The sequence below is a fragment of the Trichomycterus rosablanca genome, chromosome 2 (genome assembly GCF_030014385.1).
Source record: "Trichomycterus rosablanca isolate fTriRos1 chromosome 2, fTriRos1.hap1, whole genome shotgun sequence".
Taxonomy (NCBI): Eukaryota; Metazoa; Chordata; class Actinopteri; order Siluriformes; family Trichomycteridae; genus Trichomycterus; species Trichomycterus rosablanca.
In genome coordinates, this window is record NC_085989.1 from 51,577,322 (window position 1) to 51,601,326 (window position 24,005).

Sequence of the window (24,005 nt, forward strand, 5' to 3'; positions counted from 1 at the left end):
TTGCTGGTCCTGTAGGCGCAGGCCTTGGTGCAAGCATTGGTATAGGCATTGCTGCAGGCGCAAGTGCTGGCACTGTTACTGGTGGCATTGGAGTAGGTATACACATTCATAAAAATGAACAAAACTATAGACAGGAAGGTCTTGATGATGATGAAGATAATGATGATGAATCAACATCACATTTAGATGAGAGCTATGATCCAGAGAACAATTCAGAGAGAAATTCATTACTCAGACGTCGACCAAAAGGAAAGAAAAGATAAACATGGACTAAACCAGACATGTTTTATTGACATCTGTGTAATATATACAATATGTAAATTCACTGCTTTGTTTTATAATTAGGATAACTGGGGGTGAGTGAGTGTGAGGATTTGAGCTCATATATACAACCCCTGGCAAAAATTATGGAATCACCACTCTTGGAAGATGTTCTGTCAATTGTTTAATTTTGTAGAAAAAGAATAAATCACAGACATGCCACAAAACTATCATTTTTCAAAATGTCAACCTTCTGGCATTAAGAAACAATAAAAAAAAGAAACAAATATAATAGTTGTGGTCAGTCACAATTGCTTTTTTTAGATCAAGTAGAGGAAAAAAATATGGAATCACTCAAATCTGAGGAAAAAATTATGGAATCACTCTGTAATTTGCAGTTTAAAAACAAAACATCTGCAGCAGATTAGATTTGCTAATTATTCTTCACCTCGGAGAGCTGTTGCACAAAGCAGATTGTCATGAATCATGGTTCCAACACAAGATATGTCAGTTGAAACAAATGAGAGGATTATAAAACTCCTTCAAGAAGATAAATCATTGTGGAATGTCGCAAAAGATGTTGGTTGTTCCCAGTAAGCTGTGTTTAAAATCTGGACCAAGTACAAACAAAATGGGAAGGTTGTAAAAGGGAAGCATACTGGTAGACCAAGTAAGACATCAAAGCATCAAGATAGAAAACTTAAAGCAATATGTCTTGAAAACAGAAAATGCACAACAAAACAAATGAGAAACAAGTGGCCGGAAAGTGGAGTCAATGTCTGTGACTGAACTGTAAGAAATCACCTAAAAGAAATGGGATTTACATACAGAAAAGCCAAACAAAAGCCATCATTAACACCTAAAAAGAAAAGAACAAGGTTAAAGTAGGCTAAAGAAAAGCAATCGTGGACTGTGGGTGACTGGATAAAAGTGATCTTCAGTGATGAATCGCGAATCTGCATTGGGCAAGGTGATGATGCTGGAACTTTTGTTTGGTGTCTGTCCAATGAAATTTATGAAGATAACTGCCTAAAGAAAACATGTTAATTTCCACAGTTGTTGATGATATGGGCCTGCATGTCGGGTAAAGGCACAGGGGAGATGGTCTTCAATAAATGCCAAAGTCCACATTGAAATGTTGGACGCATTTCTTATTCCATCAGTTGAAAGGATGTTTGGTGATGATGACTTCATTTTTCAAGATGATAATGCATCTTGCCATAGGGCAAAGGACGTGAAAACTTTCCTTCAAGAAAACATATAATGTCAATGGCATGGCCTGCAAATAGTCCGGATCTCAATCCATTTGAAAATCTCTGGTGGAAATTGAAGAAAATGGTCAATGACAAGGTTCCAACCTGCAAAGCTGATCTGGCAACAGCAATAAGAGACAGTTGAAGGCAGATTGATGAAGAATACTGTTTGTCATTAGTTAACTCCATGCCTCAGAGAGTTTAAACCATTATAAAAGCCAGAGGTGGTGCAACAAAGTAATAATGGTGCAGTGTTTTCTAATGATTCCATAATTTTTTCCTCAGATTTGAGTGATTCCATATTTTTTTCCTCTACTTGATCTAAAAAAAAGCAATTGTGACTGACCACAACTATTATATTTGTTTCTTTTTTTATTGTTTCTTAATGCCAGAGGGTTGACAGTTTGAGAAATGATAGTTTTGTGGCATGTCTATGATTTATTTTTTTTCTACAAAATTAAACAATTGAAAGAACATCTTCCAAGAGTGGTGATTCCATAATTTTTGCCAGGGGTTGTAGAATCCAGTATATTGTAGCGTCGGCACAGGCTTTACCCAGAAAGCCTTGCGGCAGTGGTGTGTATCCCGTTGTTGGGAGTGGGGTGGCTGCGGTGAGGGTTGGGTAAGTAGCTTATATGTTTGTCTGTTGTATGAATGTATGTGTGTATGAATGGGTGTCTGTCCCTAAACCACTGAATGAACTGCCAAAGGCAGCTCACTCGCGGCCCTGACGCTATCCTTCCTGCTCGCCGGCGCCACATTGGTGTCAGAAGTGGGATTGTGGCATTTGGGTGGCTCTGGTGGTTCGGTGGGCCAATATGCCCGGTCTGTCTGAGTGCGCTGGCCCCGGGGTTGTTGCGGGGGCATGGAAAGCCAGGTGCAGCAGGGGGTGGAAACAGCGGCTCGGCAGTGTAATAGGGTGAGGTCCGGACATGGAGCCACCCAGTGGACGCTGGTGAGTGGGTCACCGGGACGGTTGACCATTAGGGAGGGGGCAGTGTAGCGTCGGCACAGGCTTTACCCAGAAAGCCTTGCGGCAGTGGTGTCTAAGCTCACCGTGGCCGTGTATCCCGTTGTTGGGAGTGGGGTTGCTGCGGTGAGGGTTGGGTAAGTAGCTTATATGTTTGTCTGTTGTATGAATGTATGTGTGTATGAATGGGTGTCTGTCCCTAAACCACTGAATGAACTGCCAAAGGCAGCTCACTCGCGGCCCTGATGCTATCCTTCCTGCTCGCCGGCGCCACAATATGAATATATTCTTAAAGTACAAATTTGTTTTCACTTCCTCATCTTTCATTGAATGTTCTCGTTCTGCTTCAATTATCTCTTCTTGTACATTTTGGGATTATGTGTAAATATTTTTCAACATTATCTAGTTGCGAAAAGCATCACTTTGCAGGTCACAAAATCAGCATGCATTGTTGGAGATGCAGTCTATGTACTGTACGATTTTACACTGTATTTTAAGACAAGTGTTTTGCCCTCGCTAAAAGTTTTTCCCTCTTTCTAAGCTTGACAAACAGACAGAGAGCTTCCTCCAAAATACAGTTAGGTCGGTTTTATTTGCTTCCCAACTGTACACTGTGTAAATCAGAATGGAGTAAAACATAACAAAATACAAACAATAAAAACAATATAAAAACATAATACAGTACAGGCACATAGCTGTAGTTAAGTGTTGCATCTAGTACAATATGAGATTTGATGAGGGCAGTTGTAGCCTAGTGGTTAAAATACTGGACTAGTAATCAGAAGGTCGCTGGTTCAAGCCTTAGCACTACCCTAAGAGCAATGCCCTTAACCCTCTATTGCATAGATTGTATACCGTCACAGTAATGTAAGCTTTGGATAAAAGTGTCTGCTAAATGTCAAAAATGTAAATGTAAAATGTAAATGAGATTTATCCAAACATAAAATAGTGCTAACGAGTTAGCATTGTGTGTAAAATTGCTAATTGCTATAGTAACGGTAACAACCGTATTTAATTACAGAATTAGGGTAAATTCGTAATTGAAATGCTGTAACAAACTTGCTAAATATTTACAAACAACTGAGAATATAAACGTCTACTACTTACAGACGATGTTTCTGTATCGGATTGCAAGAGAATTAACGTCTATTTATTATTGTTTATGCTACTGACGTTACCCTTTGACGTTACCCTTTGACGTTACCTTGGGGGTCATCTAAATGTTTTTTTCCCATGTAATCTGCAGTTTGCTGTGAAAGGCAAATTTTATGGTGTGTGTTTAGCGATTTAACATTTTTAATTCACGTAGCGTTTAAGTGCCTGACGTACTGGTTAATTTGCACTATGAGGCGTCCTAGTGTAACCAGGCATATTTAGAGTTTGCTGAGTTTATAAAGAAAGAAATAAACTGTACACAGACAAACTATGGCCAGCAGAATACTTACTGGTTTGTTCTTTTGAGGCGCAGCACAGACTACAGAGAGATGATCACGTGTGTAGAGAAGCATGAAAGAGAAAAAAATGCCCTCAGTATGTAAACACATACATCAAGCATTGTCAGCACACTACACCACAGACAAGTCTCTTACACTAGCAATCCTACAGCAATTCAGTTTGATTGGTCAAAATGTCCATGAATTCGAAGTCTAAGCACATGGGAGCACAGGTGGTTTACCTATTAGTTACAAGTTGACACCCCTTCGTTAGGATTGGTCCAAAGCTAATGATCCAAAGCTGATACTTATTATACATTACTACTTAAGGTATATAAACTGGCTGAGGATCATTCAGCAATGTCATGATTTTTGATGGTTATTGGGTTCATGAGTTTGACAATACTTTGTTGATTATGTTTGTGTAGCAGATGTGTAAAAATATAGATATGGTTTTGTTTTTCATATTTCACTTAAAATCCTTATTTTTTATGTACATTTTGCTTGTGAATTTTATAATGTTTTGTTTTTTTGCCGATTTATGTAAAGAGCTTTTATTTTGAATTTTATGCCTGTTGTGGCAAGTTATATTGGTGTTGAGAGGTTCACCAACCTCAGTTCGCGCTAGAGGCGCTGGAGGAAGGTATGTATTTATAGAGCTCTGTATAAAAAAGTTGTTAAAGTTGTTTAAAGTGTGTTTTTCATGTATTAATCGTCTGTTTATTATGTTTAATGTAATTTCAGAGTAAGATGACCTATATGTTACATGTATTTCGTATGTGAGAGATTTATTGTATGCAGTAATTTCCCGTCAGTGAATGAATTGCCGCCAATTAGGCTCTAATGGCGCCTTTTCTTTTTTTCCTCACGCAGTGTACATAGTGCTGTGAAAGTGAGGAAATTCCTTGTGTATTCATTCAATACTCTCATTTTACATACAGGTATGGTCATTTGAAATGTTATATATATATATGTGATTAATGTAAACGTGTACATGTTAAGCTCAGTTCGCGCTAGAGGCGCTGGAGGAAGTGTACATAGTGCTGTGAAAGTGAGGAAATTCCTTGTGTATTCATTCAATACTCTCATTTTACATACAGAGAATAAATTCCCACTTGAATGGCAGAGCGTGTCCAGTTGTCTTCTTGCTACACAACGCAGAGGGGTATTTGAATGCGAGTCTCACCAACAAGTGCACACCGGCTACATGTGGTGCCGTGACCCGGATCCTGTTGCATCAGATCAGTCTACAGTGGATCTTCGCACAGTGGATCAGCGTCAGCTTGGTCGCCAGGAGTTGCTGATTTGCATCAACCAGCATTATTGAACTGAGACAGCTAAGTTGCCTTCTTTCACAGCACAGAGTAAATGCACTTGGTGAACTGTAAATATTGTATTTAGTATTTTGATATTTTTTTTCTACTGTCGAAACTGTTTACTGTTTAGTATTTATTTACATTGTTTGAAAAGTATAGAACACAGAAATGACATATGATATGGAGAAAGACAAGGTTCGTTCCATGGTTGAGAACACATTTAGTTTTGGGTTGGGTAGAGGCAGATACCTTGGGGAAGTGCCATTTACACCAGTTGCAGATAGGAGCAAAATAAGAGTAGCCTCACCTGCATTTTGCTCTACTCGAATAATTGATGTTGCCGACAAAGGTCCCAATAATTCACATTCAGTTTTAACAGATCTTAATGATCCAGCTTTACACAATCTCATAACACACATTGCCCATCAGGTAGGCCAAACACTAATGTCAGCTCAGCAAAAAGAGGTTTGTGGGGAGAAAAGTGATAATTTTGCACAAACTCAGTCTGTAAATACAAGTCAGTCACCCACAGACACACACTCACTGAATTTGACAGGTGTTAGACTGGTTATGCAGAGTGACGTTAGGGAACCCCCTGTTTTTCGGGGAGATGATTCTGACAAGTTCACTACACTTGAATGGGAGGAGCTTATGCAAACTTATTTAAGAAAGCGAAGCGTACCACTAGCAGAGCAGTTTCAGGAGATTCTCTCTAGATTAATGGGTAAAGCTAAGGACATTGTAAGGATAACACTTCGCAGTAACCCTTCGTTAAAGCCTAGTGATGATCCTAAAGTAATCTTTGATGTGTTAAAACAACACTTTAGTGATATTAAATATTCGTGCATGCCTTTAGCTGACTTTTATGGTACAGTACCAGCGGTGGGAGAAAATCCTATTGAGTACTGGGTTCGTTTAAACAAGGCTGTTGATGCAGCAGAAGAGGGTCTAAGGAGGCTGGGACGACAAATAGAAGACCCATGCCATGAGGTGGCAATGATGTTTGTTAAGTACTGCCCTGACACAGCTCTTTCTGCTGTTTTCAAGTTCAAGGCACCAAATAAATGGACAGCAAGTGAGATACAAGAACATCTTGACCGCTATCAGTCCGAGCTGAGAGAACAGACACTCACTAAGTCCAAACATCCCAGTCATGTGAGACATGCGATTGTTCATGTACAGACTCCTGAACCAACTGTAACCATGCCCAGCAACTGCTCAGTAGAATCAATTGTACACGCTGACGCTACTACCACACCTACTCCACCAGTTGAGGATGACTGCATGAGAACACTTGTAAGCCTTCTAGATCGAGCGCTCACACAGAATAATCAAATTGCAGCAAAGCCCTTCAGCTCACCTCAGCCACCAGTAAAACCATGCAGGGTCTGTAGATCTAGTGAACACTCTACTCTTGCTCATTGCAGACGACATCGTTTGTGTCTGAGCTGCTTTCAGCCAGGTCACATCAAAAAGAATTGTACTAATGTTGATTCAAGCCAAGCTTTTCCACCATCTTCCCAAGAGCCGCAGTCTTTAAACTAGACAGCCTGCACTCAGGAGGGGAAAGTGTGGGTAAATTTGAATCACCCCTCAGTGACCTTGAACAATGCTATCAGAATGCATGCACTCAGGCACCAGTAGGTGCTAAAGTTATAGTGCAGAATGTGCAGAGAGTTGAGTCATTTGATGAATTGTTTTATGCGTCAGTTAGTGTAAATAACAAATTTAAAGTACGAGGGATGCTCGATTCTGGGTCTATGGCGTGCACCTTTAGCGAAGAGGCTGAAGCAAGGATGCTGAACGAAAATGTATTGCCAGAACCAAAGCCACTGACTGAGAATATAGTCTTAGTTGGATGTGGGGGTAAACTTACCAGACCAAAATGCATGTATGAAACTGAGTTAAAAGTTTATGGGGAAAGCTGCATTGTACCAGTTCTTGTTGTGCCAGGACAGAAGGATGAACTAATATTAGGCACAAATGTGATTAAATTTCTCATGCATCACATGAAAGAAAATAATGATTATTGGCGTCTCATTTCCAGCAGTGGTGTACGTTCCTCTGACGAATGTGAACAGTTTTTGGATCTCATGGCAAACACATGCCGATGGCGAGGCGATGAGTTACCTAGTAAGGTGGGAACTGTTAAACTCCAACAAGCTGTTACTTTATTGGGAAAACAAGAACACCTACTTTGGGGAAAACTCCCAAGCAATGTTCCCATGTCTCCAGGGAGCACAGTTGTTGTTGAGCCCACATCTTCCAAAACAATGCCACGTCATATTATGGTTGGGCGCATTGTTACACCATTATGGGGTGACGGATGGATCCCCATGAAGGTCACCAACTTCTCTGATCAGCCTGTTACCCTGAGGAGAAACACTAAATTAGCTGATGTGTCGCCTTGTTTAGCTGTGGAGGACTTTGAGCTTTTCCAAGGAGTGAGCCAAACTGAATTAATTTCACCATGCCAGCAGACTCCAACAATGTGTCTTTCAGATCTCAAACAAAGACTCCAAGATGCTGGACTTGGTGATGTAGACATTGACTCCTGCTCCACAGACCTTGTAGGCAAGGAAAAATTAGTCAAATTGCTTGAGAGGTATCAGGACGTTTTCTCCAAAAACTCCCTAGACTGTGGAGAAGCCAAAGGATTTGTTCACCGTATCCGACTCACAGATGAGCGACCGTTCCGACTTCCTTATCGTCGTGTACCGCCTGCTCATTATCAAAAACTACGGCAGGTGCTATCAGAAATGGAAGAGCAGGGCATAATTCGAAAGTCTGTGAGTGAGTACGCTTCACCACTAGTCTTAGTGTGGAAGAAAGATGGCAATCTGAGGATTTGCACTGATTTTAGATGGCTAAACGCCAGAACCATCAAAGATGCGCATCCACTCCCGCATCAGGCAGACTGTTTGGCAGCACTAGGTGGAAATGCCTTTTTCAGCACCATGGACCTGACGTCAGGTTTCTACAACATCCCCATGGCTGAAGAGGACAAAACATATACTGCGTTTACAACTCCCTTAGGGCTGCATGAGTATAACCGGATGCCACAAGGTTTGTCAAATAGTCCCGCCTCATTTATGCGCATGATGTTGAGCATTTTTGGCGACCTCAATTTCAGTAGCTTGTTATGCTATCTTGACGATTTGCTGGTATTCGCATCAAGCGAAGATGAAGCATTGAAGAGATTGGAAGTTGTATTCCAGCGGTTGCGGCTTCATAATCTTAAGCTCAGTCCAAAAAAATGCCATCTGATGCGAGCGTCTGTAAAGTTTCTTGGACATCTTGTAGACTGTAATGGGGTCTCACTGGATCCAGCCAAAGTCGAAGTCATAACAAAGATGTCAAAAGTTGATTTGATGGAGGAGGATGGGTGCACACCCTCAGGAAAAAGAATAAAGTCTTTCCTCGGTATGGTATTCTACTACCAACATTTCATTGCCAATTGTTCTGCCATAGCAAAGCCACTTTTTGCTCTCACTGCTGGACAGAAGAGGAGAGGCAAAGTCAAACCACACACAAGGGCAGGAACATTCCGTAGACTACAGCCTGTTGACTGGACCTCTGAGTGTGATGCTGCCCTTGCTAGTCTAAAAGAGAGCCTTCTAAACAGTGTGGTTCTTGCACACCCAGATTTCTCACGCCCTTTCATTTTGTCCATAGATGCTTCTTTGGACGGTCTTGGGGCTGTCTTATCCCAAGTGGCAGTTGGTGAAGAGAAAGCTCGCCCCATAGCATTTGCAAGTAAATCTTTGACCAGGTCTCAAAAACTGTATCCAGCTCACCGTCTTGAATTTTTAGCACTCAAGTGGAGTGTATGTGAGAAGTTTAGTCATTGGTTAAAGGGTCACACCTTTACAGTGTGGACTGATAACAATCCAGTCACATATATAATGACCAAACCCAAGTTAGATGCTTGCGAACAACGCTGGGTGTCCAAACTTGCCCCATACACATTTGATATAAAACACATACCTGGTAGCAAGAACACAGTGGCTGATGCTTTGAGCAGAGATCCATTTGCAAAAACAGTCAGTCGTAGACTTATTAACGAGTCTTACAATCAGTTACTTGCAGAAGCAAAAGGGATGAGTGAGGATGGAATTCAGGACTCTTTCCGCCTCAGAGTGCAATGTGTTCAAACCTCTTCCTTGTCTCAGTGCACACATTTTCCTTGCGACAGTTCCACCATTAAAGCTTGCTTGGATGCACATGAGCAGTGGGATTCGACAGCAGAGCTAAGAGCTTCGCAAGTTGTCCAGTCTCTTCAAAGTTTCCAGTCTCCTGGCTGTAGTGAGATTTCAGTTATTAGCTTAGAGGAGCTTCAGCGCAGCCAAGAGCTTGACCCCACCATTTCAGAGGTTGTGTCCTTAGTCAGTCAGAGAAAGCAACCTTCAAGGCGAGAGAGAGGTAGAATGAATTCGAGAACTTTGGGGCTTCTTAAACAATGGGACAGACTGAGGGTCCAAGATGGCATTCTCTACAGAGTCACTAAAGACCCCCTTAGTAGACAGAAGAGACACCAGTTTGTCTTACCCCGAAGTCTCAGAGAAAAAGCTTTGCAAGGCGTTCATGATCTTGCTGGTCACCAAGGACAGGCAAGGACACTTTACCTCGCACGTCAACGTTTCTTCTGGCATAAAATGGAGTATGATGTCAGGGAGTATGTGAAGTGTTGCCAGCGATGTATTTTGGCCAAAACACCTGAGCCATCTGCCAGAGCACCATTAGAGAACATTCGGACTTCTGCTCCTATGGAATTAGTTTGTTTAGATTTTTGGTGTGCCGAGGACCGAAACCAGCGCTCTGTAGATGTACTGGTTTTGACAGATCACTTTACAAAATTAGCCCATGCCTTTGTATGTCCAAATCAAACCGCTAAACAAATTGCCAAGAAGTTGTGTGATCATGTGTTCTGTGTGTACGGGTTTCCAGAAAGAATTCACACTGATCAGGGGGCCAACTTCGAAAGTGCACTTATAGCAGAATTGTTACATCTGTCTGGTGTTTCCAAGTCCCGCACTACCGCATATCACCCTATGGGTAATGGTGGAACTGAAAGATTCAATCGCACACTGGGCAATATGTTGCGATCACTTCCCCTCCAAGAAAAGCATAAGTGGCCTGAGCAGATTCAGACGTTAACATTCGCGTACAATGCAACTGTTCACGAAACAACTGGTTATGCACCGTTCCAGCTAATGTTTGGTCGTATTCCACGACTTCCTGTCGACGTAATGTTTAAGCAGGTGTTACATGATCCTGTTGTTGTTGACCATGGAAGCTATGTGAAAAAGCTCATGTCCTATCTTCATGAAGCAGCTGGAATTGCACAGAAGCATGCTGCCAAAGAACAACGTAAACAAGCTGAAGGGTACAACCGAAGGGTCAAGGGGACACATCTCAACTTAGGAGACAGAGTACTCCTCGCAAACAAAGGCGAAAGAGGAAAAAGAAAACTTGCTGATAAATGGAATCCAACAGTCTATACTGTGGAAGACAAGAATCTTCAAACAAACGTGTACAAATTGAAAGATGATGAGGGAAACCAAAAAGTTGTTCATCGTAATTTGATCTTGGACATTAGTTTTCTGCCTGTGGGTTTGTCTACCGACGAAATAAGCAACGACCAGTCTAGTGCAGAAAGTCCAGTGGAGGACATCAGTCTTTTGAATCCTTTTGAAGTTTCAACGCACAACAATTCAGAGAGTGCTGAGAGTTCAGGGTCATTTATTGATGAAATCACAGAATGTGATAATTCCAGTCTATTAGAAGATGAATCTAGAGTTCAAGAACTAGATGATGACAAAGACCAGTACTCTCTTTCACCTAATTCACGTAATGCTGGTGTTAATAGTCTAGATGATGACTTTGATCCATCAGTTATTCCAGACACAGTCTCAACTGTAACCGATTTACCAGCACACACCAGTGTAGACACACAGACACAAAATACTGACACTCAGGATGTGGTCAGAACTCGTGCAGGAAGAGTCGTGAAAAAGGTCAGTCGGTTAATTGAGTCTATGACTCAAAAGTCTTTTAAGGTGGAGAGTTTTGCTAACACAGTAACTAAGAAATCTCAATCACTACTCAATATCTTTTGAAAAGATTATTAGATGACGTGTTTCCATGTTCATTGTGAATTTCAAGGCATAAGTGGGGCCAGGTTACTCTATGATGTACAAGGCATCATATTATTCCAAGAAAATCTAGGGCTTGATCAACCTTGGGTTTCTCTTGACCTGTTAGGCAGGTAGCTCATTTAGCTGAATTAGAAAAGAATAAGGGTTTTCATTGCGTGTGCCAGTCATGATCAAATGTATTTTCCAGGTTTTGAATGCATATTCTGGTAGTAGCTGATCAGGATTTTAGTGAAATTCAAGGGGAGGAGAATGTAGCAGATGTGTAAAAATATAGATATGGTTTTGTTTTTCATATTTCACTTAAAATCCTTATTTTTTATGTACATTTTGCTTGTGAATTTTATAATGTTTTGTTTTTTTGCCGATTTATGTAAAGAGCTTTTATTTTGAATTTTACGCCTGTTGTGGCAAGTTATATTGGTGTTGAGAGGTTCACCAACCTCAGTTCGCGCTAGAGGCGCTGGAGGAAGGTATGTATTTATAGAGCTCTGTATAAAAAAGTTGTTAAAGTTGTTTAAAGTGTGTTTTTCATGTATTAATCGTCTGTTTATTATGTTTAATGTAATTTCAGAGTAAGATGACCTATATGTTACATGTATTTCGTATGTGAGAGATTTATTGTATGCAGTAATTTCCCGTCAGTGAATGAATTGCCGCCAATTAGGCTCTAATGGCGCCTTTTCTTTTTTTCCTCACGCAGTGTACATAGTGCTGTGAAAGTGAGGAAATTCCTTGTGTATTCATTCAATACTCTCATTTTACATACAGGTATGGTCATTTGAAATGTTATATATATATATGTGATTAATGTAAACGTGTACATGTTAAGCTCAGTTCGCGCTAGAGGCGCTGGAGGAAGTGTACATAGTGCTGTGAAAGTGAGGAAATTCCTTGTGTATTCATTCAATACTCTCATTTTACATACAGAGAATAAATTCCCACTTGAATGGCAGAGCGTGTCCAGTTGTCTTCTTGCTACACAACGCAGAGGGGTATTTGAATGCGAGTCTCACCAACAAGATCACACCGGCTACATTTGCTCATTGGATAGATTGTTGAGAATCATGTTTTGTAGATCACGTATATTGCTGTGTAATCTTGGTTGCTGTATCTTGTGTTATCCATGTCCATGTATCATGTTTAGACAAGAAGTCTTGTCGTGTGTTAGTGTAGTAGTTAATGTTATCATTAGCATCCAGCTCATGTTTAGCTTTACCATTGTGTTAGCTAGTGTTTAGATTAGCGTTAGCTGTTAAAGTAAGGGCCATATTGCACTTGTTGTAATTTTCAATGTTTATTGTGTTAAATATTTTCTGTTTGGTTAAAGAAAACTTATTTGAAGTAGAGATTTAGTATTTCAACTATTGATTTATTTCCTTGTAATCAATGTGTGCTGTGCTCAATTAGTCCTTTCTGGTTAGCCTGCAGAGGGCAGAATTGTGCTGACTAATGGAAATATACTGAAAGAAAGAGGACGTGGAGCAACAGATTTTTGACCGTAGTTTTGTTTGTTAAACGCCAATTGCGAACATAATGAGTTTTTATTTTGTTTTTATAAGAAACTTGGATTATGGATAAGACAATGTCAGAAGAAAGTTAAAATAAATTTTGTTTGTGGAAAACTTATGGAATTCTCTGTGTCACTTTCGTTAAAAATTGGATTTCCAAACATTACACGAGTCAGAAACTTCTAGTCCTTCTCAATAGCGGTCTGGACGAGAAAAAGTTCTTATTCAGCCACTATACCCGGCGTGTCCTTTCCTCCAGGATCCAGTAAATACAGACGCGAAGAGATCTTAGTCGGGAACGAGTCAGATTAAACATCCTGTCATTTCCAGATACATTTCTCCGCGAACCTTTCTGAATTTTATCACAGTCAGTCAATTCAGGGAGAGTGGGGACGATTACAACATTATTAATGACAATATTAATAAAAAGGCTTGTTATAACATTAATTATAACATTATGGATGGAATGTTAGGGATTAATATAAAATACCTTTCAGACACAAACAGTTTAGTAAGCTAAAATAATCTGTGGTTCAAACTGATTGATTGGGGGATCAAACATGAATATATATATATATATACAGTATATATATATATATATATATATATATATATGAAAATTACAGACCTCTCTCATCTTTCTAAGTAGGAGAACCTGCACAATCAGTGGCTGACTAAATACTTTTTGGCCCCACTGTATATATATATATACAGTGGGGCCAAAAAGTATTTAGTCAGCCACTGATTGTGCAGGTTCTCCTACTTAGAAAGATGAGAGAGGTCTGTAATTTTCATCATAGGTACACTTCAACTATGAGAGACAAAATGAGAAAAAAAAATTCCAGGAAATCACATTGTAGGATTTTTAAAGAATTTATTTGTAACTGATGGTGGAAAATAAGTATTTGGTCAATAACAAAAGTTCAACTCAATACTTTGTAACATAACCTTTGTTGGCAATAACAAAGGTCAAACGTTTCCTGTAAGTCTGCACCAGGTTTGCACACACTGTAGCTGGTATTTTGGCCCATTCCTCCATGCAGATCTCCTCTAGAGCAGTGATGTTTTGGGGCTGTCGCTAGGCAACACGGACTTTCAACTCCCTCCTCAAATTTTCTATGGGGTTGAGGTCTGGAGACTGGCTAGGCCACTCCAGGACCTTGAAATGCTTTTTACGGAGCCACTCCTTCGTTGCCCGAGCGGTGTGTTTGGGATCATTGTCATGCTGGAAGACCCAGCCACGTTCCATCTTCAATGCTCTCACTGATGGAAGGAGGTTTTGGCTTAAAATCTCACGATACATGGCCCCGTTCATTCTTCCCTTAACACGGATCAGTCGTCCTGTCCCCTTTGCAGAAAAACAGCCACAAAGCATGATGTTTCCACCCCCATGCTTCACAGTAGGTATGGTGTTCTTGGGATGCAACTCAGCATTCTTCTTCCTCCAAACACGACGAGTTGAGTTTTTACCAAAAAGTTTCATTTGCTTTCACCTGACCACATGATATTCTCCCAATCTTCTTCTGGATCATCCATATGCTCTCTGGCAAACTTCAGACGGGCCTGGACATGTACTGGCTTAAGCAGGGGGACACGCCTGGCACTGCAGGATTTGAGTCCCTCTCGGCGTAGTGTTTTACTGATGGTAGCCTTTGTTACTTTTGTCCCAGCTCTCTGCAGGTCATTCATCAGGTCCCTCCGTGTAGTTCTGGGATTTTTGCTCACCGTTCTCATGATCATTTTGACCCCACGGGATGAGATCGAGGGAGATTATCAATGGTCTTGTATGTCTTCCATTTTCTTACAATTGCTCCCACAGTTGATTTATTCACACCAACCTGCTTGCCTATTGTAGATTCACTCTTCCCAGCCTGGTGCAGGTCTACAATTTTCTTCCTGGTGTCCTTCGACAGCTCTTTGGTCTTGGCCATGGTTGAGTTTGGAGTCTGACTGTTTGAGGCTGTGGACAGGTGTCTTTTATACAGATAATGAGGTCAAACAGGTGCCATTAATACAGGTAACGAGTGGAGGACAGAAGAGCTTCTTAAAGAAGAAGTTACAGGTCTGTGAGAGCCAGAAATCTTGCTTGTTTGTGCGTGACCAAATACTTATTTTCCACCATAATTTAAAAATCCTACAATGTGATTTCCTGGATTTTTTTTTCTCATTTTGTCTCTCATAGTTGAAGTGAACCTATGATGAAAATTACAGACCTCTCTCATCTTTCTAAGTAGGAGAACATGCACAATCAGTGGCTGACTAAATACTTTTTGGCACCACTATATATGTATATATATATATATATATATATATATATACAGTGTATCACAAAAGTGATTACACCCCACAGTGAACATGTCCAAATTGTGCCCAAAGTGTCAATATTTTGTGTGACCACCATTATTATCCAGCACTGTCTTAACCCTCCTGGGCATGGAATTCACCAGAGCTGCACAGGTTGCTACTGGAATCCTCTTCCACTCCTCCATGATGACATCACGGAGCTGGTGGATGTTAGACACCTTGAACTCCTCCACCTTCCACTTGAGGATGCGCCACAGGTGCTCAATTGGGTTTAGTCCATCACCTTAACATTCAGCTTCCTCAGCAAGGCAGTTGTCATCTTGAAGGTTGTGTTTGGGATCGTTATCCTGTTGGAAAACTGCCATGAGGCCCAGTTTTTGAAGGGAGGGGATCATGCTCTGTTTCAGAATGTCACAGTACATGTTGGAATTCATGTTTCCCTCAATGAACTGCAGCTCCCCAGTGCCAGCAACACTCATGCAGCCCAAGACCATGATGCTACCACCACCATGCTTGACTGTAGGCAAGATACAGTTGTCTTGGTACTTCTCACCAGGGCGCCGCCACACATGCTGGACACCATCTGAGCCAAACAAGTTTATCTTGGTCTCGTCAGACCACAGGGCATTCCAGTAATCCATGTTCTTGGACTGCTTGTCTTCAGCAAACTGTTTGCTGGCTTTCTTGTGCGTCAGCTTCCTTCTGGGATGACGACCATGCAGACCGAGTTGATGCAGTGGCGTATGGTCTGAGCACTGACAGGCTGACCTCCTACGTCTTCAACCTCTGCAGCAATGCTGGCAGCACTCATGTGTCTATTTTTTAAAGCCAACCTCGGATATGACGCCGAATACGTGGACTCAACTTCTTTGGTCGACCCTGGCGAAGCCTGTTCCGAGTGGAACCTGTCCTGGAAAACCGCTGTATGACCTTGGCCACCGTGCTGTAGCTCAGTTTCAGGGTGTTAGCAATCTTCTTATAGCCCAGGCCATCTTTGTGGAGAGCAACAATTCTATTTCTCACATCCTCAGAGAGTTATTTGCCATGAGGTGCCATGTTGAATATCCAGTGGCCAGTATGAGAGAATTGTACCCAAAACACCAAATTTAACAGCCCTGCTCCCCATTTACACCTGGGACCTTGACACATGACACCAGGGAGGGACAACGACACATTTGGGCACAATTTGGACATGTTCACTGAGGGGTGTACTCACTTATGTTGCCAGCTATTTAGACATTAATGGCTGTGTGTTGAGTTATTTTCAGAAGACAGTAAATCTACACTGCTATACAAGTTGTACACTGACTACTCTAAGTTATATCCAAGTTTCATGTCTATAGTGTTGTCCCATGAAAAGATATTATCAAATATTTGCAGAAATGTGAGGGGTGTACTCACTTTTGTGATACACTGTATATATATATATATATATATATATATATATATATATATATATATATATATATATATATATATATATATATATACAGGTGCTGGTCATAAAATTAGAATATCATGAAAAAGTTGATTTATTTCAGTAATTCCATTCAAAAAGTGAAACTTGTATATTATATTCATTCATTACACACAGACTGATATATTTCAAATGTTTATTTCTTTTAATGTTGATGATTATAACTGACAACTAATGAAAACCCCAAATTCAGTATCTCAGAAAATTAAAATATTACTTAAGACCAATACAAAAAAAGGATTTTTAGAAATGTTGGCCAACTGAAAATTATGAAGATGAAAAGTATGAGCATGTACAGCACTCAATACTTAGTTGGGGCTCCTTTTGCCTGGATTACTGCAGCAATGCGGCGTGGCATGGAGTCCATCAGTCTGTGGCACTGCTCAGGTGTTATGAGAGCCCAGGTTGCTCTGATAGTGGCCTTCAGCTCTTCTGAATTGTTGGGTCTAGCGTATCGCATCTTCCTCTTCACAATACCCCATAGATTTTATATGGGGTTAAGGTCAGGCGAGTTTGCTGGCCAATTAAGAACAGGGATACCATGGTCCTTAAACCAGGTACTGGTAGCTTTGGCACTGTGTGCAGGTGCCAAGTCCTGTTGGAAAATGAAATCTGCATCTCCATAAAGTTGGTCAGCAGCAGGAAGCATGAAGTGCTCTAAAACTTCCTGGTAGATGGCTGCGTTGACCTTGGACCTCAGAAAACACAGTGGACCAACACCAGCAGATGACATGGCACTCCAAACCATCACTGACTGTGGAAACTTTACACTGGACCTCAAGCAACGTGGATTCTGTGCCTCTCCTCTCTTCCTCCAGACTCTGGGACCTTGATTTCCAAAGGTAATGCAAAATTGACTTTCATCAGAGAACATAACTTTGGACCACTCAGCAGTCCTTTTTGTCTTTAGCCCAGGCGAGACGCTTCTGACGCTGTCTCTTGTTCAAGAGTGGCTTGACACAAGGAATGTGACAGCTGAAACCCATGTCTTGCATACGCCTGTGCGTGGTGGTTCTTGAAGCACTGACTCCAACTGCAGTCCACTCTTTGTGAATCTCCCCCACATTTTTGAATGGGTATTGTTTCACAATCCTCTCCAGGGTGCGGTTATCCCTATTGCTTGTACACTTTTTTCTACCACATCTTTTCCTTCCCTTCGCCTCTCTATTAATGTGCTTGGACACAGAGCTCTGTGAACAGCCAGCCTCTTTAGCAATGACCTTTTGTGTCTTGCCCTCCTTGTGCAAGGTGTCAATGGTCGTCTTTTGGACACCTGTCAAGTCAGCAGTCTTCCCCATGATTGTGTAGCCTACATAACTAGACTGAGAGACCATTTAAAGGCCTTTGCAGGTGTTTTGAGTTAATTAGCTGATTAGAGTGTGGCACCAGGTGTCTTCAAAATTGTACCTTGTCACAATATTCTAATTTTCTGAGACACTGAATTTGGGGTTTTCATTAGTTGTCAGTTATAATCATCAACATTAAAAGAAATAAACATTTGAAATATATCAGTCTGTGTGTAATGAATGAATATAATATACAAGTTTCACTTTTTGAATGGAATTACTGAAATAAATCAACTTTTTCATGATATTCTAACTTTATGACCAGCACCTGTATATATATATATATATATATATATATATATATATACAGTGTATCACAAAAGTGAGTACACCCCTCACATTTCTGCAAATATTTTATTATATCTTTTCATGGGACAACACTATAGAAATAAAACTTGGATATAACTTCGAGTAGTCAGTGTACAGCTTGTATAGCAGTGTAGATTTACTGTCTTCTGAAAATAACTCAACACACAGCCATTAATGTCTAAATGGCTGGCAACATAAGTGAGTACACCCCACAGTGAACATGCCCAAAGTGTCAATATTTTGTGTGACCACCATTATTATCCAGCACTGCCTTAACCCTCCTGGGCATGGAATTCACCAGAGCTGCACAGGTTGCTACTGGAATCCTCTTCCACTCCTCCATGATGGCATCATGGAGCTGGTGGATGTTAGACACCTTGAACTCCTCCACCTTCCACTTGAGGATGCGCCACAGGTGCTCAATTGGGTTTAGTCCATCACCTTTACCTTCAGCTTCCTCAGCAAGGCAGTTGTCATCTTGGAGGTTGTGTTTGGGGTCGTTATCCTGTTGGAAAACTGCCATGAGGCCCAGTTTTCGAAGGGAGGGGATCATGTTCTTTTTCAGAATGTCACAGTACATGTTGGAATTCATGTTTCCCTCAATGAACTGCAGCTCCCCAGTGCCAGCAACACTCATGCAGCCCAAGACCATGATGCTACCACCACCATGCTTGACTGTAGGCAAGATACAGTTGTCTTGGTACTTCTCACCAGGGCGCCGCCACACATGCTGGACACCATCTGAGCCAAACAAGTTTATCTTGGTCTCGTCAGACCACAGGGCATTCCAGTAATCCATGTTCTTGGACTGCTTGTCTTCAGCAAACTGTTTGCTGGCTTTCTTGTGTGTAAGCTTCCTTCTGGGATGACGACCATGCAGACCGAGTTGATGCAGTGTGCGGCGTATGGTCTGAGCACTGACAGGCTGACGTCTTCAACCTCTGCAGCAATGCTGGCAGCACTCATGTGTCTATTTTTTAAAGCCAACCTCTGGATATGATGCCGAACACGTGGACTCAACTTCTTTGGTCGACCCTGGCGAAGCCTGTTCCGAGTGGAACCTGTCCTGGAAAACCGCTGTATGACCTTGGCCACCATGCTGTAGCTCAAGTTTCAGGGTGTTAGCAATCTTCTTATAGCCCAGGCCATCTTTGTGGAGAGCAACAATTATATTTCTCACATCCTCAGAGAGTTATTTGCCATGAGGTGCCATGTTGAATATCCAGTGGCCAGTATGAGAGAATTGTACCCAAAACACCAAATTTAACAGCCCTGCTCCCCATTTACACCTGGGACCTTGACACATGACACCAGGGAGGGACAACGACACATTTGGGCACAATTTGGACATGTTCACTGAGGGGTGTACTCACTTATGTTGCCAGCCATTTAGACATTAATGGCTGTGTGTTGAGTTATTTTCAGAAGACAGTAAATCTACACTGCTATACAAGCTGTACACTGACTCAGTTATAATCTTCTAATTTCTAATTAGTGAACATGCTACTCAATTATAACATTATTATGACATGTATAATGACGTTACACCACCAGTGTTTTTTTTTTTTTAAACCCACATTAAACATACAGATAAAGAACAATACTGTGTTACTGTCATACACTGACAAACAGCTGCAAGATGACATACACATGTGTCCTTCACAGGTTTCTGTAATATTTTTATCTAACTGTATATAATGTGGTCATTAATTAAGACCGACAGCATGGAAAGTAGTACAGAGGTAGTGAGGGGTGGATCATAATAAAACATGTAGAGTTTACTAGAGCGCCTCCTTGTGGACATAGAAGCTTCTGACAATCTTCCAGCATCATTACAGCAACTAAATTAAACTGAAATAAAACAATTAAAGACACATTACAAAATGAAAGCTATGAATTTATATAGATAAAAAAAACTGTTTTAATTTCAGGTCATACTGGCTTGTTTTGTGCTCACCAGTGTGGCAGTAAGACTTTAATCTGACCCAAAACAGCGGCTCCACTTCATCAGTAATAGAAAAGTGAACTAATACTGTAACAGTGTTTAACATATTAGAGAAACAACACACACATCAGTCATATTTCTATAATTATACTTTATTTTTACTCTAATTAAACAGACTACAGTTGATGTGAAGATCTGTGGAGTCTCTTCGGGTTGATCTTGAATATCATGGACAGGGATCTTCTGTGGTTGTTGGACTGCACTGGTGAGGATATTTTAGCACCAGAAGTTGATGTACAGCTGTGTGACACTACAAACATAATCAAGTAATATTAGCCAGTGTTTCATGTTCAGAATCACTGACTGTATTTAAACATTTAGAGTACTGATACATTAGGAGTGATGTACCATGATGCGCTGGTGCTGGTCTGCTAGTCTCCTCTCATCTACTGTCATTTACAACACAGTGTACGATGTGCTGGAGCTTCCTGTGGTTCTGGTCTGATGGTCTGACAGGCTGTGAAAATGCAACTTGATCAGATTATAATTCAACTGCAAGTTTATTTAGAGATTAAACAGGAAATTTAACATGTTCACCACTTACTTAATATTCCCAGCAGTCCCATGCAGCTAGCAAAGCACCTCAGCTGGGTTCATATATGGGTGCTGGTGAAGGATTGTGCTGTAGTGTGACTCTCCCTCAATAGTCCTACAGGCTGTGGAAATAAAACTGCATTAGTGCATCATTTTCTTCTTCTTCTGGCTGCTCCCATATTTAGGCGCGGCTGCCAGTGATATTTATTATATTTATTATATTTTACCTTGTAGTCCTGCACACTTGCTATTGTGTTTTACTGCTTTCTTTACTGGTATTGTTACAACCAGCCCAGTAACACATTAAACTAGCACAGATGAACACGGTTCTTATAGCAGCAAATGATCATCTGTGTTCTGTCCTGCACCTCAGCCATCAGAACCCTGATTTCATTCCAACATCCCGTCAATAATAAACTTACAGCCGTTAATATTGTATGAGTGAGTGTATAAGGAGGGTCTAGGTGATGGTGTTATTATCTATGTGTGATGATGTTACGTTAGTTTGCTCTTGTTTTACTGGGAAGAGGTGAAATTTTAACCAAAATTTAAAATCTAAGTTTAGGATTCGTGTGTGTGTGTGTGTGTGTTAGGGATTTAAAAGCATTTGATGTTCAGCAGCTGCAGTATTTCGGCCATCAGCTGTAATTCTTTTTCCAGCATCTTAGCCATCTTCTGCAGTTCCTCAGCCAGCAGTCGTGGTTCTACAGCCAGCAGTCGTGGTTCTACAGCCAGCAGTCGTGGTTCTTGTGGTTCTTCTGACAACAGCTGAGGTTCTTGATCAGGTTCCTTCCCGATGAACTGCTGCTGGATGTATTTGGCTCTGATGTAAGATTCCACATCGTCCCTGAAGACCAGAGAAAGAAGCAGATAATAACACACACAGTGAGAGGCTTTAATAGTAGATGTTTGATCTGAAGGAATCTTTACAGTAACACGATTCATTTTACACACATGATCATTACAACCTAAGATTAACCAGCATTTTCATTTTATATTCAAACTGTTTTCTCAGTAAAGACAACAAATGAAACTGTACAGACTTAAATATCAACAGTTTCTAACTGGATAAGTTATTAAATACGTTTATTTGGAAGCTTAGTGATGGTGAACAACATGGACTAAGACCAGGACTGAGTTTTGATGGGTCTCAGTTGTTCACACAAGAACATTTTCTTTATTTTAAACCATTTAATGATGTTTTGTGTAACAGTTTTGCTTCAAAACAACTTTTCTTGTTATAGCTTCTGTCAGAGGGGAGCGTTTTTTAATCCTGTATCTATCTGTACTGTGTATCAGTAGTTTTTATATAAATCCTGACCAGACTGACAGTCCCTGCAGCTGTAGGTCTATAGAATGACCAGATTCTACCATATTTTACCACAGTAAAGGAGGTATCTGATCTCAGTTATAAAATATCTACAGCATGATATTGAAGCCTGTCTGATGATTTCAGGGGGATCAAAACTCTGTACATGTCAATATTTCCTTCATGTTTGCTCTATTACAGAATAATCTAATGTGTGTGTGTGTGTGTGTGTGTGTGTGTGTGTGTGTGTGTGTGTGCACCTTGAGTCTCCAGGCTGAGCTTTTCTGATCCCGAGTTCCTCCCTGCGAGCTTCATAGATCAGATTCATCATGTTGTTTCCTCGCTCACACATCAGCTGCACACACACACACACACACACACACACAATTAAAACTAGGACACATATACACATGATTTAAGTGTGTGTGTGTGTGTGTGTGTGTGTACTTACCTGAATGGTTTCAGGTGTCCACCTGTCCAGAGTCAGAGACCTCACCCTGGAGATGTTTACTCCTAAACTCCTGGATCAGAGAGAGAACATCAGGAGCTCAGCACTTATCACTCAGTGTTCAGAACTATTCACAATTCTTTATAGTCCCACAGTAAAAGATTTAAACCTCTTTTAAACGATCTGTCAGACTCATTTATACTAATATAACACATTTAGAAAGGACACACAGATATTAGGAGAACATCATGTATCTGATGTATGAAACCCAGAGCAGCACAACAACAATTCAGCATGAAAGTCGTGTTATAAACAATATCAGACCTATAAGAAAAGACTAGAACAGTAAAAGACTCGATACTTTTGAATATATTAGGAACAGTGTTACAGGATTTGCATGTTCTTTATATTTATTTGTAGTTTTCCTGTTTGTACCTGTGGATGCCGGAACACCGGATACACAGTGTGATCCCCAGATTAACGCTGGCCCATTCCGGCTCGGGCCGGCCGCACTCGCAGCACGTGTCGTTCCCCTCGATAGCCCTGATCTTCTGTACTGGACTTTCATCTTTCTGTGAAGGTCCTGTGGTCAGCACTGACTTCACCTCCTGACCTGATGTGCTGTTAAAGGCCGTGATGATGCTGCTCTGTATAGCGCTGATCCAACCCTGTCTCGTCTCCTCTGAATCAGCCTGCAGTGTAAAACTCCTACACACACACACACACACACACACACACACACACACACTGACTGTACACTATACAAACATCTATAACACATGCTAACGTGTCTTTATATCATATCCTGCAATGAATAAAGCAGAATGTTAATAACACTTCTGTATTACATGTAACAGTTTATCTGATATATAACTAACATGAAGTGAACACCTCTGTATAACACACACTTTATATCATGCTAAAATAACAACACAAATCTGTGTGAAATACATTAAATTCTGGTCATGGTCCCTGTTCAGCTGGACTCACTTTGTAGGTGTGATGATCTGGAAGCAGCAGCAGCGTCGGGTTTCCTCACACGGTTTAACCGAGCACAGACGCAGATCCTCCACCATCACGGTGGTTTTATTCTGCACACACACACACACACACACACACACAGTATTAAATTAAATGTCTAATTACAGTCTGAAAGAGGACGGGAGCTTCGTTTTATTTGATTCATCATTTAATCATTGCATTATTAACAGAACTTGCTGTTTTCAGAGCTTCATTCAGAGCTGGTGACTTAAGCTATAAGTAACAGCGTCAGGACGCCAGATCCTTTATATTTAAATCTTATTTTTATTGTCTTTGGGTCGAGCTTTCCATGTACAGCAAACACTTGCTGGTAGAGCTAATAAAACTACACAG

At 40.9% G+C, this 24,005-nt stretch overlaps 1 long non-coding RNA gene across 1 annotated transcript; it reads right to left on the reverse strand.

Moving 5' to 3' along the window:
- Positions 1 to 20,423: 20,423 nt before the first annotated feature.
- LOC134335328 (uncharacterized) lies at positions 20,424 to 21,429 on the reverse strand. The gene is made up of 4 exons (XR_010015571.1): positions 21,102 to 21,429; positions 20,885 to 20,996; positions 20,689 to 20,797; positions 20,424 to 20,590 (listed from the first exon to the last, which is right to left on the reverse strand). It is a non-coding gene; the product is annotated as an uncharacterized LOC134335328 (long non-coding RNA).
- Between the last annotated feature and the right edge of the window lie 2,576 nt (positions 21,430 to 24,005).